The 17,728-nt window shown below is 38.6% G+C and overlaps 1 pseudogene; it reads right to left on the reverse strand.

Moving 5' to 3' along the window:
* Positions 1 to 2,551: 2,551 nt before the first annotated feature.
* LOC131518251 (large ribosomal subunit protein P1-like) lies at positions 2,552 to 2,914 on the reverse strand (annotated as a pseudogene).
* Positions 2,915 to 17,728: the final 14,814 nt, after the last annotated feature.

A 17,728-nucleotide genomic window follows, 5' to 3' on the forward strand; every position in this document is an offset into this window, starting at 1 on the left:
CTTTTCACCACTTTGCCCCTAAGCCTTAGCTCCTTTTTTCCTTCTGCCTGAATGGAACACAAACACGAATGATGTCTGGAACCACAGCAGCCATCTTAAGATCCTAAGGTTACCATAATAAGAATGTGGAATGGAAAGAAGAAAAAAGTCTAGGTTCCTGATGGCATCAGTGAACCACCAACCAGTCTCAACAAATAACACCCTGTAAGACTGAAACCTTGTAGAAGGGTTTTCCATAATGTGCAGCCAAAAGCATGTCCAATTGACCTGATGGATTTGCCACCTCCTAGTAGATTTGGTCCTGGCATAGAGTCACTCCCAGGCTCATATTCCTCACTGATGATGCCCTAATCAGAACTTGGGCTGCCACAGGTTGTCTTTCATGTGTCACATTTTCCCCACTGTAATGGGGGACACATCTGAGGCTCTGAGCTTGACTGTTTTTTTCTTTTTTCTTTTCTTTTCTTTTCTGTTCTTTTCTTTGAATTCTTATTCTGAAAGTACATGATTTTTTTGAAATTATTGGGTTGGGCCAGACTCTTTAAGAGTAGGCAACCTTGCTATTTTTACCCCTGGAGAATTATCCAAATATTGAGCTGAAGAATAGAATACAGTCTATGAGTGCTGGTAAGTGCAGGCATGAAATCTTTCAAGAAATAAATCTTCTTGTGGCCTGTAGAAACATCTGGAGACTCTGGGAGAAGAATCCTGGTATTCTTATTAGACAGAAGATAGGGAGAAAATACATACTTTGGTTTTTTAAACTTCCAAAGAACAGTTTAAGTAAATAAGGTTCAGCTAGTAATTGGGTAGTAATTAGCTAGTAATTGCGCTAAAGTGCAAACCAAGACAGAACAACTTTCTTTACCCTTAGTCTGTAGGCCTCAGCTTTGGACTGGGCCCCAAAATGCTTTCTGTTTTGGAAACCCCAAATCATACAAAATTCAGTAGGTCTGGGGTTTGAACATATGAATAAAACAAGCCAAGTTTCCGCCTGACCTTGGCTAACCTTGAAATCGATCATTCTTCCAGTGCTGGTCTGGCTAACAGTGAAACTTGTGGTTTCATCTTGGTTTTACCACAAAACTTTGTGATGAAACACTAAGACCCACTGAGATTTGCACTTCCATTCCTGTCTTGTTTCAAAATCTTTTTGCAAAATCTGATGACTTCTATAGCATATGACTATGTAAATCTTCAATTTCTCTTCTGTTCCACAGAAGCTCAGAATGAAATTTCTGCCCAGCAACATTTTTGGAGAACCCAATGATGAAAAAGCAGAAAATGCTAAAATCCATTTAGTGTAAAATGAGGAAATTTCTAAGATATGATGCAAATCTACATGATAGTACTATTAGACCAACTATAACAACAATTCAATTTGAAAGTCACATTTGAAAAAATTTCTGGGGGTTGCATATTATGGGATAGAGTTGCTAGAGGACAGAAGCCCAAAAATTGATATATGTCCCAGAATAAGAGTACAAGAAACATGCAACTGGTATATTATCCTGAAGGGTCCTGAGAAGCCAAAAATCTGAACATGCAATCATTAGCAAAGTCAACATATGTCAATCTCATGAGCTGATTGTACCATTGTAGGTGTAAGAAGTAACATCTCCATCCTGTGTTCTGGCTTAGCATTGATGTAGGTACAGACAAGCGTGCTAAATATCATGTAATCTCATACAATATAGATTCTTTTTTTATTAAGGTATATTTGACACATAACATGATATTAGTTTCAGGTGTTCAACATGATTCTGCATTCATATATATTGCAAAAATAAGTCTAGAGGCACGTGGGTGGCTCAGTTGGTTAAGTGTCTGACTCTTGGTTTTGACTCGGGTCATGATCCCAGGGTCATGGGATTGAGCCCCACATTGGGCTCTATGCTAATTGTGGAGCCTGCTTAGGATTCTCTCTCCTTCAGTCCCTCTACCCCACTCATGTTATCCCTTTCTTAAAAAAAAGGCTAGTCAACATCCACAATACAGATTCTTCATTTTTTAGAAAAATTTTTGAGTAGGCTTCATGCCCAACACAGACCCCAATGCAGAACTTGAACTCATGCCCCTGAGATCAAGAACTGAGCTGAAATCAAGAGTCAGACACTTAACCGACTGAGCCACCCAGGTGCCCCTCAATATAGAATCTTGTCAAGCACCCATCATTTTTCCATAAAATCTGAATTCCAGCACCATGGTGTTATAGTCCTGAGCTGTACATAACCAGAAATAAAAATAAAAAGCTCACTCTGCCTTGAGCCCCTTCCAAATCTGAATCCTATTTTGTAGGTTTAAAAATTTTAGCCACAAATATCCATTAACCAACTTTGGAACAAAGGAAGAGAATTTTTGTTTTAGCCCAAAAGACTCTTGTGAATTATGCATGATGTTTTTCCAGCGCTAGGAAAAGGGAGCCAGGGCAGGAGAAATACATGCCACCAGCTTCTATAAAATTCTAAAAGCAGATAACTGGTCTCATCATGTAAAGAACATACTAAAGACAATCCTTGGGTCAGTTATAACCTAGGGACCAGCTTTTTTTTTTAAGAGCTTTTTATTGAACAGGTTACAGAAGAGGTTTAACTAAAAAGACCAAAGCCCATGTCATCATCAGACTCCTCAGATTCTTCTTTCCTTGCTTCCACTTTCTTCTCCTCAGCTGGAGCAGCAGTGGTGGAAGAAGCAGGTCCTCCTGCTGGGGCAGATCCACCAGCCCTTACATTGCAATGAGGCACCCGATGTTGACATTGACCAGGGCCTTTGCAAACAAGCTTAGTCAGAAAGGTTCAACATTTATACCTGCTGCTTGAATGAGGGCATTGATCTTATCCTCCATGACTGTCACCTCATCATCATGCTGGATGAGGGCTGAGCAGATGCAGGTGAATTCCTAGACAGAGGCCATGGACAGAGGCCACTGTGCTGAGCTGGCACAGTGCTAGTCACTGAATGAAGTGAGGGCCTCACCCCAAAGCAGCCTTAGCTTCCTCGGAAGGACAGAGCACCTTAGCAGCAGCTGAGAAAAGGCCCAACTTTAAACTTTCTGCAAAAATGATTAAAAATTTTAAATTTCTGCAAAAGTGATTCAAAATAACCCCACGAGGGGCACCTAGGTAGCTCAGTCGGTTAAACATCTGACTTCAGGTCCGGTCATGATCCCCCTGGTCTGTGAGTTCAAGCCCCATGTTGGGCTCTGTGCTGACGGCTCAGAGCCTGGAGCCTGCTTTGGATTCTGTGTCACTGCCCTTCCCCCATTCACACTCTGTCTCTCTCTGTCTCTCAAAAATGAATAAACATTAAAAAATTTAAAAAAAAACAAGGAGGCTAGATGATTGTCCCTTTCCAAGAGCCTCTTTTCCCCCTACCTTCTCCTAGGTAACTAGCATGAAAACAATGCTATGCAATTTTCATGTCCTTCCCAAGGACCAAACTGGAAGAAACTTCACAAAGCTCTTGATAGACCAAGGTGTGTATTTATTTCTCTTAAAGAGCCATTTCTACCTTCTTGCCCTCAATGGAAATTACAAATTGTCCCAATGCTAATATAAGCCCCAGGCTACTGAGTCCATAAGTCACAGAGTCCATTAGAGTGATGCAAAGAAACACTTTTTCCCTAAGCCCAAACAGGGAATTTGGCACCAAAACTAAAATTGATGAGATTACATATTTGGTATTGAAGCCAACTCATGGTCATAGCCAAGGGGTCCCTAATTTCCTACCCTTCTGCAAGATATAGGTACGGCCTCCTTAAGGTAAAAAGCCACCCACCAACTGCCTATGTCACCAATGTATAAAACTCAGTGAGCTCATAATATAAACAGAGAACTATTTACTATATTCTTGGCACTGGCAAGCTTATAAACAATAGCTCAGTGGAATATTTTTGCATTGGGTTTTTTTCCTGAGTGTGTTTTTCTTATAAAATCTGCGCTCTTACCCAAAGATTACATTACTCATTAGGCATTACAGCTGTCCTTGTGACCTAAAATCAAAGGGGTGTTACCTGGGCATTCTCCCAGATAACAATCAGCCATTCTTGGGTTGAGGTACAGGAAAGTTTTTGTGTGCAGCATCCAGCAGGTGGCACTCACATCCAAGGCTACAGGGAGCTTTCCCACTGGCAGAGAAATCTTTGTTCACAAAAGATTGTCCATTACAGTTCAGTAAATAAATAGTAGACAGATGGCTTCTTAATAAAAGACCATGAATTTCACTCCTAGTGTCTTCTTAAATGAAGTTTTGACATTGCATATAAGCAGGAAGCAATTTATGTGGCTTTTTGTGTGTAAAGTAATCTGAGACTGGAAAAATTCCACACTGAAAATATAGCTTTGTGGACATTATGAACTGAATGTTTGTGCCCCCCAATATTCATCTGTTAAATTCTAATGCCCCAATATGATAGTATGTAGTGGTGGGGCCTTTGGGAGGTAATTAGGTTACAAAAGTAGAGCTCTCAGGTCACCTGGCTGGCTAGTCAGTGGAGCAGGCAACTTTTGATTTCAGCGTTGTGAGTTCACACCCCACACTGGGTGTTGAGATTACTTCAAAATAAAATCTTAAAAAAAAAAAAAAAAGAGTAGCGCTCTCATGAATGGGATTAGTTCCTTTATAAGAAGAAGAGGCTAGATTCTTATAAACACACATAAGAGCTAGCTTTCTGCTCTGTCTGCCAAGTAAGAACACAGCAAGAAGACAGCCCTTTGGAGAACTGAAATATGGAACTCACCGAGAACTTGACCATGTTGGCATCCTGATCACAGCCTTCCAACCTACAGAACTGTGAGAAATAACTCTTGTTATTTAAGCCACCCTGTCTATGGTAATTTGGTCTAAGATATTTCTGTTATCCCTTGCATAATTTAGCAATATTTGCAATAGAATTAACGAACCATATGTCACTTTGAATATTAAAAAACAAGCCCAAACCATTTCGAATAAGAATGAATTAAGCAGGGAAAAACATAAAACAAAAAGATATTCCTTGCTAAATATTCTCATATAACAACAGTGCCTATGGTTGCCAAATCATGTTCATGAAGGCCCAGGAATTGTTTTGCAAAAGGGATGGAATCAGCATGATCATAGACTATGCTTAGGATATATGTACCCTTGGGTCACATGTGGTAATTATGATTATGAATCCATATCATCTCTTCCTGAATAAGCAAAATCAATAAGCAAAATCAACTACTCTAGTACTTTATTAATGTAAGGGGAAGTGCAGTAAAGTCTTGTTGGCCGTACAAGATCAGGTAGACAAATACGACCTAACAATGCAACTCACCACACACTTACTATGTATCACACAATCAAAAACCTGCCACATAAAGCAATGTACCCTCTACAGCAAGTCTGTGAGGCAGGTAGCACAATTATCTCCACTTTGTAGGAAAGGAAAAGAAAGTTTAGAAGCAAATTACGTAACCCACATTAGCTTCATCTCCTCATTGTAAAATGAGAGAAAAAAAAAGTATAAGCTATTTTTTAGGGCTGTGAAAATTAAATAAAAGAATCCATGTTTACTCTTAGCCTTGTAAGAGTAAATCCTAAGTATGTCATTACTAATACTAGTGCTGCTGCTGCTGCTATGATCACTACTACTATTATGTCATAAAAAGATACAATGTTACATAATATTATTATACATACTATATAATTATTTCTGACGCAGTTATAGATTGTATTAATATATATTATAATGTTTATTATGTTATAGAAGTAGGTATTTGTTCAGAGTCACACAGACAGTATGTGGCAGAGTCAGAATTTGAACTCAGGTCTTTCTGACTCCAGAACTTGAGTGCTCAGTCTAGAGGAGGCAATGCTTTTGAATGACTAAACCAGGGTAATTCTGAGAGTAAAATAACACTTCTGGAAATAGGAAATTACTTTCTTTTATGGAGAGAATATAAGAACCATCATCAGAAAACAGCCATCTCTCCAAGTTTCTCCTTCCAGACCCAAACACACACATGAACAAGCAAGTGCCTTTTCTCCCCAACCCATCCTGTAGGTTAAGATGACCTTTTATCTTTCTGACAAAAATATGATACCTTAATGGTCATAGAATTACATCCTTCTCAAGGGAGGCGGGTAAGGAACTAAAATTTAATGAAGAACCATGACTGGTGTAAGCCAGAACTACTCAGCTTTGAGCCAAGGTGACCACACCATAGGATGCATAGCCAAGTCTTGGTCCCGGCTTATCCAGTATCAGCAACACGACAGAGTGAGCTATAATCCAGGCATTTCAATCACAGTGGTTGGTGGTGCCAAACCATGGCATCGAGGGGCAAGTTCTCCTACTAGTAACCTTAATAAGCTGGGTGTGATTTTGAATATTTCTTGACAGGATTCTAATCCACCCACCAAGTTCGTTTCATCCATTTCCCATTCTTCTGACTGCCTTGAAATGTATATGTAAAATTGTTTTGGAGTAGTATATTTTAATATATTACACTGAAACCCCTTTCCTAGTTCATAAGGATAAAATGAATTGATTTAAATTATATTATTTTGGGTTTTGGATTCCCAAGATTTCTGTGTATGTCTATGTTTTAAGCTATCATTTCTTCAATACCTATCATGTATTGGGCATTATGCTTAACACTTTAAATACATTTTTGCATCATTTAATCTTCAAGTGTAAGCCAGGAGTTCTTAATTTAGGATTAAGTTCAGGGTGTCCATATATTAGATGAAGAAAAAAATCACATCTATACTTTAATTAACCTCTATTTTTTTAGTTAACCTCTAAATAAAATGTAGCATTTCCTTGAATTATCACTGTAGGCAGTAAACCAAGTAGCATATCCATAGTACCTATGTCTTTGTCACCAATAGAAACCACAGATATTTTCAAGTCACGTGATAGCTCTTGCAGATATCTCAAAATATGACTTATACTAGGCACTTCTTAAAAATTACATTAATTAGGGGTGCCTGGGTGACTCAGCTGGTTAAGTGTCTGACTTCCGCTCAGGTCATGGTCTCATCGTGAGTTCAAGCCCCCCCATCGGGCCCTGTCCTGACAGCTCAGAGCCTGGAGCCTGCTTTAGATTCTGTGTCTCCCTCTCTCTTGGTCCCTCCCCTGCTTGCACTCTGTCTCTCTCTCTCTCTCAAAAATAAATAAACATAAAACTTTTTTTTAATTACATCAATTATTATTAGACCAATTATTGTTAATTACTATTAGGGTCTAATGGTAATTAATAAAAGATAATATATATCAGTAGCTCACAAATTTGGTAATTTTGTCAAGTATAGTTCTTTATAGCTGATTTTAGTGGTATTTATTTAAAAACATTGTTCTCAGAAGGGGTCTGTAGACCTCACAAAACTGCGCCAGGTGTACTTGGTACAAAATAGAGTAAGAATCTCTAGTCAAGGCTAATCACAATAACTCCACTTCCCCCAACCAGTGGCTTGTTTATAAATTAGCATATGACCCAATTCTGACCAATCAGACAAAGAAAAATCTGTTAAAGGGAGGCTTCCTCTTTCCAGAGTGCTCCAAGAAGAAGAAGTTGCTCTGATCCCTCTGGATGCAGCTGTGCCTAGATAAGATGGCTGGAACAGTTGCAACCACTTTGCAACTAACCTAGGGAGGACATTAACACACAGAAGGTGGTGTCTCCGGGAGGACTGCTGTGAGAAGACTGCCTGGAGGGTCCTGCCTGGAACCTGCCCTACTGTTTCAGCCAGTTTGGGTTTGGGTTTTCTGATATTTGCAGCCATATGTACCTTAATTCTGCTGCCACACTTAGAGAAAAAGCCTCTCTGAGAAGGTAACACTCAAGTGGCAGGAAGGATTAGGCAGAAGAGGGGCGATCCTCAGGGTTAGAGGAAACAATGTCTGCAAAGTCTTTGAAGAGTGAATGACTTTGGCTTCTTTCAGACACTAAAACCTCATAGTACTGAAGTATAGTGACTGAAGGGGAGGGTGAAATGAGATAAGATTAGCAAAAAAAAAAAAAAAAAAAAAAAATCATGCAGGGCCTTCCAGGCCACGGTGAGAAGTTGAGACTTTTAAGTGTATTGAGATGCCATTGAAGGACTTGAGGCAAAGAAGTGACAAGATCCACGTTCATTCTGGCTGCTGCTGTTTGGAGAATATACTAGAGAGGGAGTATAGCCCTGGGGAGATGTGTGGCTATTGTAGGAATGAATCTAGGTAAGAGATGATGATAACCTGGACTCTATAATTGGAATATTAATTGAAACTGTTAATCTCAAAATTTAGTTTGTGGAAGAATCACTTCTTGTATTTGTTTAAAATGCAGGTAAGGGGTGCCTGGGTGGCTCAGTTAAGTCAGTTAAGCATCTGACATCATTCAGCTCAGGTCATGATCTCATGGTTCATGAGTTCTAGCCCCTCGTCATGCTTTGCACTGCCCATCCTCCCCCTGCACATGTGTTCTCTCTCTCCCCCCCCCGCAAAAACAAATAAATAAACATTTTTTAAAAAAAGAAATGATCTTGGGGCACCTGAGTGGCTCGGTCGGTTAAGTGTCCGACTTCGGCTCAGGTCACGATCTCACGGTCCGTGAGTTCGATCCCCCCGTCGGGCTCTGTGCTGACAGCTCAGAGCCTGGAGCCTGTTTCAGATTCTGTGTCTCCCTCTCTCTCTGCTCCTCCCCTGTTCATGCTCTGTCTCTGTCTGTCTCAAAAATAAATAAACTTTAAATATATATATATATATATATATATATATATATATATATATAAAATAAAAAAAGAAATGATCTTATCATTCTCTGTCCCTTACATTCCTGAACATTATTCCTTCACTCAAAAAGCATCTATTAAGCTTCATCTAGGTGCTTGGCGCAGACCTGGGCACTGGTCATACCAAAATAAATAAAGCATATCCTCTCTTATGATAGATGTTTATCATTTTCCCTATCTTTCCTTGGATGCCATTCATGCTATAAAACGTAGCATTATGGAGAAAAGGAAGATCACAAAGAGAAATTAGATTCAGTAGAAAATAGAAGCAGGAGAATATTCAAGAACAAGACTTTGGAAAAATATAAACTGATGAGACTGTCCTGAGATCCTGCATGTGGATCAGGTCTTATTATGAATCACTTACCTGAACCTTAAACAAAGAACAGACAGCCTCTAATATCAGGACAGCATCTGAGAACCTGAGAGCACTCCAGAGACATGTACTGAATACTCAGAAGAGAAAACTATGTGTCTAGATTGTTTTATAAATCACTGGGGTCGAGATTTTCTTGTTGAGGGGAGGAAGAAACAAAAAGAACTATAATGCCATCTTCTAAAGTTGTCCAAGACAAAGTCCTCAAATCATTGCATGCTGATCCCATCTGAAAGGTAGAAAATCTGAGAATCCATGAGATATTATTGGGATTTTAGCCCCAGTCCTAGACCCTTTGATGTGTAATATACTTGGCTCTCTAACCCTCTCCTGAATAAGACTAGAAGGGGTTTATTGTGAGCATAATTACTGTTTCTCCAAATAATACCAGAAATTCTTTACTAAAGGATAAATACTGAGTTGTTTCGAGTAGGCATCAAAGGTTACAATAAAGCTTTAAACACTTCTGCCAAGAGCCTTAAAAGCAACAATGATTCAGTAAGTAACAGCCTGTTCTCATGAGTTATCTAGAACCTCAAATTTTTTCCTAGCCACCCTGAACTCTTCTCTTTAAGTTTGTTTGTTTGTTTGTTTGTTTGTTTGTTTGTTTGTTTTTGAGGGAGAGGAAGAGAGAGAGAGAAAGAGAGAGGGAGGGAGGGAGGGAAGGAGGGAGTATTCATGCATGAACAGGGAGGGGCAGAAAGAGGGAGAGAGAGAATCCCAAACAGGCTCCAAGCGGGCTTCATCTCACAAACCATGATGAGATCATGACGTAGGCTGAAATCAAGAGTCAGATGCTTAACCAACTGAGCCACCCAGATGCCCCTCCTAGCTACCCTGAACTCTTAACAAGTTGACAAACAATATGTTAGACAAGTGCAATAAAGAAAATTATGTATTGTGTACAAGTTACACTCTCAATAAATTGCCTTTGCTAACATTCTGGGCACAGCAAGGCTTTCAGGCTGCTGGCATATCTCTGATTTCAAATATAGAAATAAATTTAAAAGTATAAAAATATAGGGTGCCTGGCTGACTCAGTCCATAGAGCATGCAACTCTTGATCTTGGGGTCATGAGTTCAAACCCCACTTGGGGACAGAGTTTACTTAAAAAATTTTAAAGATGAAAATAAAATATACAAATATAGAAATGGAACCCTGGCAGCCTAAAAGCTTTATTTTACCTTAATAGACATATGGCTTACTAATAGGTGGGGAAAAGAGGATGAGGAGACTGCCTGCCTAACTTAAATTTAAATTTACAAACTATTTATAAAATTGGAGCATTTGGTTTTCTAAGTATTTTGCTTTCTGTGCTGCCAAATGGCCAGTTTGGCTGGGTTTGGGTAGTTATTGTGTTTTTTGTTTTGTGTTTTGTTTTTTTTTTTACAGAATTATGATACTAGCTTTATATAGACACAATCTTACGCACTTGGAAGAATCTGGTTTTAAAACTGTAACTGTAGCTTGTACACATGCTTATTATACTTCCTAACCAATACAACTACAATTGTCCCCAAAAGATACTCTGTTTACATTAGATTTATTTTTCCTGGTTTAATACACAGTTAAACACCCATAAATTCACCAAATCTAGTTAGATAAAAATCTTTCTCTCATTACCTTATGAATATTTACTATGGTTAACACCTTCCTGGGGTGCTCTGGCAGCATTTTTGTTTGGGGTTTGTTAATGAAAACCATTCCTAGAAAAAGTCTAGAGTCGCATCTAAAGACAAAGATCTTTTTAAAATTTTTTGTAATAAAAATATTTATCCTCCAAACATGAGTACTAATGTAGGTGAAATCAGTCTATACTTTTTTTTTTAAAGTTTATTTATTTTGAGAAAGAGAGAGGGAGCATGCAATGCACCGTCAGTGTGTAGTCCACTCAGGGCTTGAACCCACAAACTGTGAGATCATGACCTGAGCTGAAACCAAGAGTTGGATGCTTAACCCGTGGAGCTATCCAGGAGCCCCGCCAGTCCATACTTCTGTTATAAAGGATGTGAAGCTACCATGATGCTTTTCTGTGTAATTATGCTTTCCACTTCTCAGGGACAATCTGTCTCAAAGGGAGTCATTTAGCTACGTGAACAGTTTTCTGTTTCCACCAGCACAATCTCATCAGGAAAGATTGCACAAGGCGATAAGGCTATCCTACGTATAGCTGCATCTAGAGTCCAAGGCCAAATCCTACTGTTAAAGCTACATTTGGCTCAAGAATCATTTTGCAAATTGCTCATTTTGTGGATTAACCATAATTCTGCACTCCTTGTTAGAAAGAAAAGCTCTCTTTATATATAACTGGTCAACTCTTTAAAATAAATGTGACCTCAATTCTATGAATTAGCTAGTGGCCATGGGCAGGTTGTTTCTGAGACAGCCACTTTTTTTAAGTTTATTTATTTATTTTGAAAGAGAGACAGAGATAGAATGTAAATGGGGGAGGGGCAGAGAGACAGGGAGAGAATCTCAAGCAGGCTCTGCTGTCAGTGCAGAGCCCAACTCAGGGCTTGATCCCAGAAACTGTGAGAACATGACCCGAACCAAAATCAAGAGTCAGATGCTCAACCAACTGAGCCACCCAGCTGCCCCTGAGATAGCCACTTTAAATCATACTGCCAGCAGGAGAGAGACCTTCCTGAATGGTGGTTTTCTAACTAATGCCAAATTCTCAAGGTAGAAAATCGTTCCCATAAGAGCTAAATGTACACCCCTCTACCCTTTCCCTTGCATACATCATAAACAAAGACAGTACTGAGTTTGAAATCTCATGAGAGGCTTATTGTTTTAAACCTTACTTTTATTATCATTTCTTGTATATACATGGCTACAAATTTCATTTTTTCTAAGATTTCATTCTAGGCAAATGTTCTCATTTAATTGTAACACTGAGAGCATATCTAAATATTTGGATTCATTTCTGTTGAAAGCAAAGGGGCTAGACGTTTAGCAGAGATCACTGTGCTGACATGTCTGCTTTCTATATGCAAAGTGGCTCAACCAAGCAGCACAAGTCCAGAAAAGTTCACTCAATCATCTAATCCCTTCTTGCATTACATTTTTCCATTTTTAAATCTTTGGCTAATTAGAAGCACAACCTTATCATGAAAGAAAAGATGATATTTCCTCTTCTCTTTTTAATCCACCTTCATTCCCAACTGCAATGTCTCCTCCCACCAGCCTTAATTAACTACCCACTGTTGATAAATGAATCCATCGTTCAATAAAGATAGTGTTTATTTCCATTTGTAAAGACAAGTGCATCCAATCTACCTGGAATGGTTATGAAAATGAGTGCAAAAGGAAGAGATAATGAAAAAAAGAAAACAGGTTTCAAGAGATAACTACAGAAGTCAAATTGCTGAGAAAATAAATAAGTTACAGTGTTCTCTGACTTCCCATATGTTACGAAAAACTATGGCCATTAGAAATTCACTACTGAAGGGGGCACCTGAATGGCTCCGTAGGTTAAGTGCCTGACTTTGGCTCAGGTCATGATCTTCGGTTGGTAAGTTGGAGCTCCACATTAGGCTCTGTGCTAAAAGCTCAGAGCCTGGAGTCTCGTTTGGATTCTGTGTCTCCCCCTTTCTCTGCCCCTCCCCAGCTCACACTCTGCTCTGTCTCTCTCTCAAAAATAAATAAACATTAAGAAAAAAAGAAGAAATTCATTGCTGGTCTTGTTTATTTTCTCTAAATAGCAGGTCCAACATAAGACCTTTTCTGAGACTGAGTTGAGACATGGATGCACTTTACCTGAAATGGTACTTCATCCTAATAATCCATTGATTTCTATAAAATCCAATAACTGATTTTTTCCTTACTAAAAAAAATTACCAGTCTGGTACTTCAAATAGATTATATATATATATATATATATATATATATATATATATATATATACTTGTACTCGTGTATGTATATCTGTACTTGCAGCCATTAGTATCATAGTCTCAATAACTTACTAAAAATTTGGAAGTTTGTATGTTTTTCTTCCATAAAAATAATTTGTAGGGGCACCTGGGTGACTCAGTTGGTTAAGTCTGAGTCTTTTTAAAAATTTTTTTAAATGTTTTTATTTATTTTGAAACAGAGAGAGACAGAGCATGAGCAGAGAGAGGGAGACACAGAATCTGAAGCAGGCTCCAGGCTCTGAGCTGTCAGCACAGAGCCTGATGTGGAGCTCAAACTCACGGACTGTGATATCATGACCTGAGCTGAAGTCGGACACTTAACCAACTGAGCCATGCAGTAGCCCCAAGCATCTGAGTCTTGATTTCAGCTCAGTTCATGATCTCACAATTCGTGAAATGGAGCCCCAGCATCCAGCTCTGTGCTGACATCGCGGGGCCTGCTTGGGATTCTCTCTCTCTCTCTCTCTCTCTCTCTCTCTCTCTCTGCCCCTCCCCAGTTCATGAGCTAAATAAATAAATAGAATTTGTAGATATTATAATTTTTTGTCGAGGCATAAGGGGTTAAGTCAATTGAAATATGTCCAAACAGAGTCTTCAAATCTTCTCAACCATCAGCTTAACAGCCATCCACAAAAAAATACCACACTAAAGTCCAGAACAGGAAGTGAAGAATAAATAGCACTTCCAGTTATGGCTGGAACATAAACGAGCATGGGGAAGTCTTAAACTTGAATTTCAGCCAGGATACCAGATTGTTGATACCATTTCCAAGAGAACTAAAGAATATTAAGGCGAATTATGTGGTCAGAACTTGAGGTTTTCTTTCTCAGCTAAGAAATATGGCATGTTAGAACTCTCTTCACTTGATGGATGAAAAGATATAATTTCAGCATTTAACCAGTTGGTATGCTTGGTCAAAGAAGGGCAATGCTGGAATTACAAATAATAATCTGCATCAAATTAGCCTTCACAATATAGAGTGGCCTGTGAACAAAAAAAAAGAGTTATAGATTAGGTTCCAGACCTTCTTACCCACTCTTTAGAAGGGGATGCAATCGCCACAAGAATTTCCCACAGGAAACCGCAAACCCCAACACCTCTGGTACCACCTGCATGTCCTTTTGCACAAGTATTGACCCACCCCAACTTTGTTTAATTCTTGAGAGCCAATGGGTATACAACTGTACCAAAAACCACTGAATTTCACAACATAACTTGAGACAAACTGAATCTGAAAGGCTATTTTATGGGTATTTTGCCTCCAGTCCTGCAGGTAATACAATCCCCAGTACCCCCACTGGCTAGCAGTATTTGACTCTCCTAATCCTCATTACCATACTTCTGTTGGCATACTTCTCAAGGGAAGTATGGCTGAGAGCACCGGCAAGGAAAATAAGTCTTTCTTAATCATTTGTGTTGTTCATAAGAAGTGCAATGGAAGATTAGAATCAACCTTGAGTCTTGTTTGTGAGTTTTGTAAATATCCTCACAAAAATTTGGTCCTTTTGTTTTACTATACTTTACCCACCTATTTTAGGTAATCTTTCAAATTCAAGTCTTCGTAAGTCCAAAGTCATACGATGATTTGGTTTTTAAAAATGGGAGGTGATCACAAATTATAGTATTTGTCATATATGTGTTTTTACAGTAAATTTGCCACCATATAATGCTAAAAACTTGAACTTTGAAAAATAGAGTATTTGTATTTCATTTCATTCCTTGTTTAGCTCAGCTAACTAGTGCTAAAATCTTCAAATTCTATAAGAAGTTTACTTTTTTTTTTCCATTGTTTTTGGCCTTAATCAAAAGGAAAAAAACATGCTTTCAAAAGTTGAAGGACCAGTCAGGTATCTGAAATTGACCTATAATTAAAATCATAAAATGTCATGCATGATAAAATACACTGAAAACATCTAGCATGTTATCTTCTGAATACTCCAGGAGGGCTAATTCATTTTAGCTATAACTAATTTCCACTGGAAAGAAAGTTATATACTTCTGAGCATATTGACAAATAAGTCTTTCAGTTTCATGGAGGTTAAGTGGTTGAACAGGAAGTACTGCCTCAGCACATATGTATCAATCCTTTAGAGAAATTCTAAAATCAAGGGGCCTGGATTTCCACACTTACTTTATTCCACTATGATACATCTGTAAAGCAGAAATAAGACTCCCCTCTTTATCCAGCCTTCAAATTCAGTCATATATTTTTTTATTTGAAATGAACTAAAGCTGATTTAGAGCGGACATGCCTTTTGGAATGCCCTGAGGACTTTCATTTCTTGAATGATATGCTAAAGCTTGGACTCTACCCAAACCTCCTTGAAACACCCTCTGCAAAGTTTAATCTAATTTAAATTAACTTATTCCTCAGCATAAAATGCTCTTACTTCTCCTTATTTTTTGAGTGAGCACATGGACATATTTTTGTTTCTGAACATGTAGATCCTGAAAAAAATTTAGAAAGAAAAATCCCAACATATTTCTTTATTTCAGTCATGTTAAAAGCAGTGATAGAAAGCATGATTCTGAGAACTCCTGGCCCTGGCACTATGCAAATCATTTCAGCAGCAATAGTTCCTACCAAATGTTTCTCCGATGGCCCTGAACTCTCATTTTTCTGTCCATCCCTGTCTGTGTACTGCTTACATTCAAATATTTACTTCGCAAATAAAAGTAATATTAGAACATATATTTGCCAAAAATAAGCATTTGTATGGACAAGTGCAATTCTGCGTGCATAAGGTTGAGTACATGTATATAACAGAACTTTTTGGTAAATTGCTAAACATTCATCTATTCCCTGTACCTCTACCTCAAGGAAATTGTGAGTGATATAGGGCTTATTAAACAAACAAACAAAGAGTGTTGAACTCTTCCTGAGTGTTCAGTGAGTGTATAGTGATTGACTACAAATTATCAACTTCCCTAAACTAAAAACTTAAATATGTATAGTTTTTAGTTGGCTAGGATAGTTGAAAAAACATGAAGATGCTGGAGCAAAAGGTTAAAGAATTGAATACAAAATGCTTCTTCCAGTAATGACAGTGAAAGCACTGTGAAGGGATTGAGGTATGTGGGGATCCATCCTTTTTTTATATTTTTCTTAAAATTTTTTTAATGTTTATTTATTTTTGAGAGAGAGAGAGAGAGAGAGAGAGAGAGAGACAGAGCATGAGTGGGGGAGGAGCAGAGAGAGAGGGAGACACAGAACCCGAAGCAGGCTCCAGGCTCAGAGCACAGAGCAGTCAGCACAGAGCCCGACATGGGGCTCGAACCCATGAACCGAACCCATGAACCGTGAGATCATGACCTGAGCTGAAGTCCAGTGTGTAACTGACTAAGCCACCCAGGCACCCCTGTGAGGATCCATCCTTAAAGACATCTACTACATGTTTGCTTCACCTCCTCTCTGGGTTTTATTTTTATTTTTGCTGGGATTATTCCTCCTATCAGTAAATCCCAAAACAATCCCAGAAACTTCCTTCTCTCTCTTCTTTCTCTCTCATCCATTTACCCATGCAAATTTCAGCTATGCATATTACTTTCGATAATACCTGAATGAGAAAATCCTTGAAATCAGAGAAGGATATGCAATATGTCAAAATGAGCTATTCATCCCTGGTGATTATTAGAGTGTCACAAGAGAAGAAATGTACCCAAGAGGGTCCTGCACAATTCCATCTCTGGGAATTGTGCTCTATCTAAAGACTCTCTGTCATTTCACCAGCCCATTCATTTACTCAAAAAATATTTATCAGGTGCTATTATATCCAGCACTGTGTTAACATCAGCAAAGCATTAAATCTTCAAAGTAGTTTCTTACTCTACACTTATGTTGACACATTTAGGTGGGCCTTAAATTCTGTACTCAGCTGAATGCTTTAGTTCCCTTCTAAGTAATTTGTCATTTTCAGCACATATAAGTGGGTTTTATTTTTCATCAATGGAATTCTACCATATATGATGGCATCTACATAAGTGTTCAAATCATGAAGAATAGAGATGACAAAATCCAAGCATTATATATCTAAATATCATTCCAGAATTAAATTACTGGAGTTCAACTTCAGTGTTCTAAGCTCGGAGCTTCAAGAAATAAGTTTCAGCTTTGACTACCTCCAAAGGCTAATCAGACCTTATGTCTCTAGTCTCTATTGCAGTAATTTGTGCTTCTTTCAGCGTTTCAGACAAAAGGAGGGAATGGCTATGATCTGCCCTCACTGGAAACGCTAGCATCATGGGAATTTTCCCAGGCAGCTTTGTGCAACTAAGGAGACTTCAAGCATATTATAATTATAGCTACTATTCATTAAATGTCTATTGTGCCAAGCACTTTACATGTAATACTTCCGCTCATTTAAGCTTCACGGTACCCCTGCCGTGTGAGTATGATAGCTCCTATTTTCCCTGGTGAAGATCAGAGAAGTTGGGTAACTGGTGCAAAGTCTAACCACTTGCAAGTATGTCTAAGTGATGGATCTCCGACAATGCATCGTTCTGATTCTCACTTCTCTGTCACGTGTTTCTGCTTTAAAAAAAAAAAAAAAAGCAGCCCACCTGCCTAGACTCCATGAAGGTTGGGGAGAAAGATGGAGACTGACAATGTTGTCTGGGAAAGATTTCTGAACTCCTAGACAAAGAGTAACGACAATTTGTAAGACAACAAGTAGTCGCAGCTGTCTCGGTTAAGGA

This window comes from Neofelis nebulosa, chromosome 7, assembly GCF_028018385.1.
Source record: "Neofelis nebulosa isolate mNeoNeb1 chromosome 7, mNeoNeb1.pri, whole genome shotgun sequence".
Taxonomy (NCBI): domain Eukaryota; kingdom Metazoa; phylum Chordata; class Mammalia; order Carnivora; family Felidae; genus Neofelis; species Neofelis nebulosa.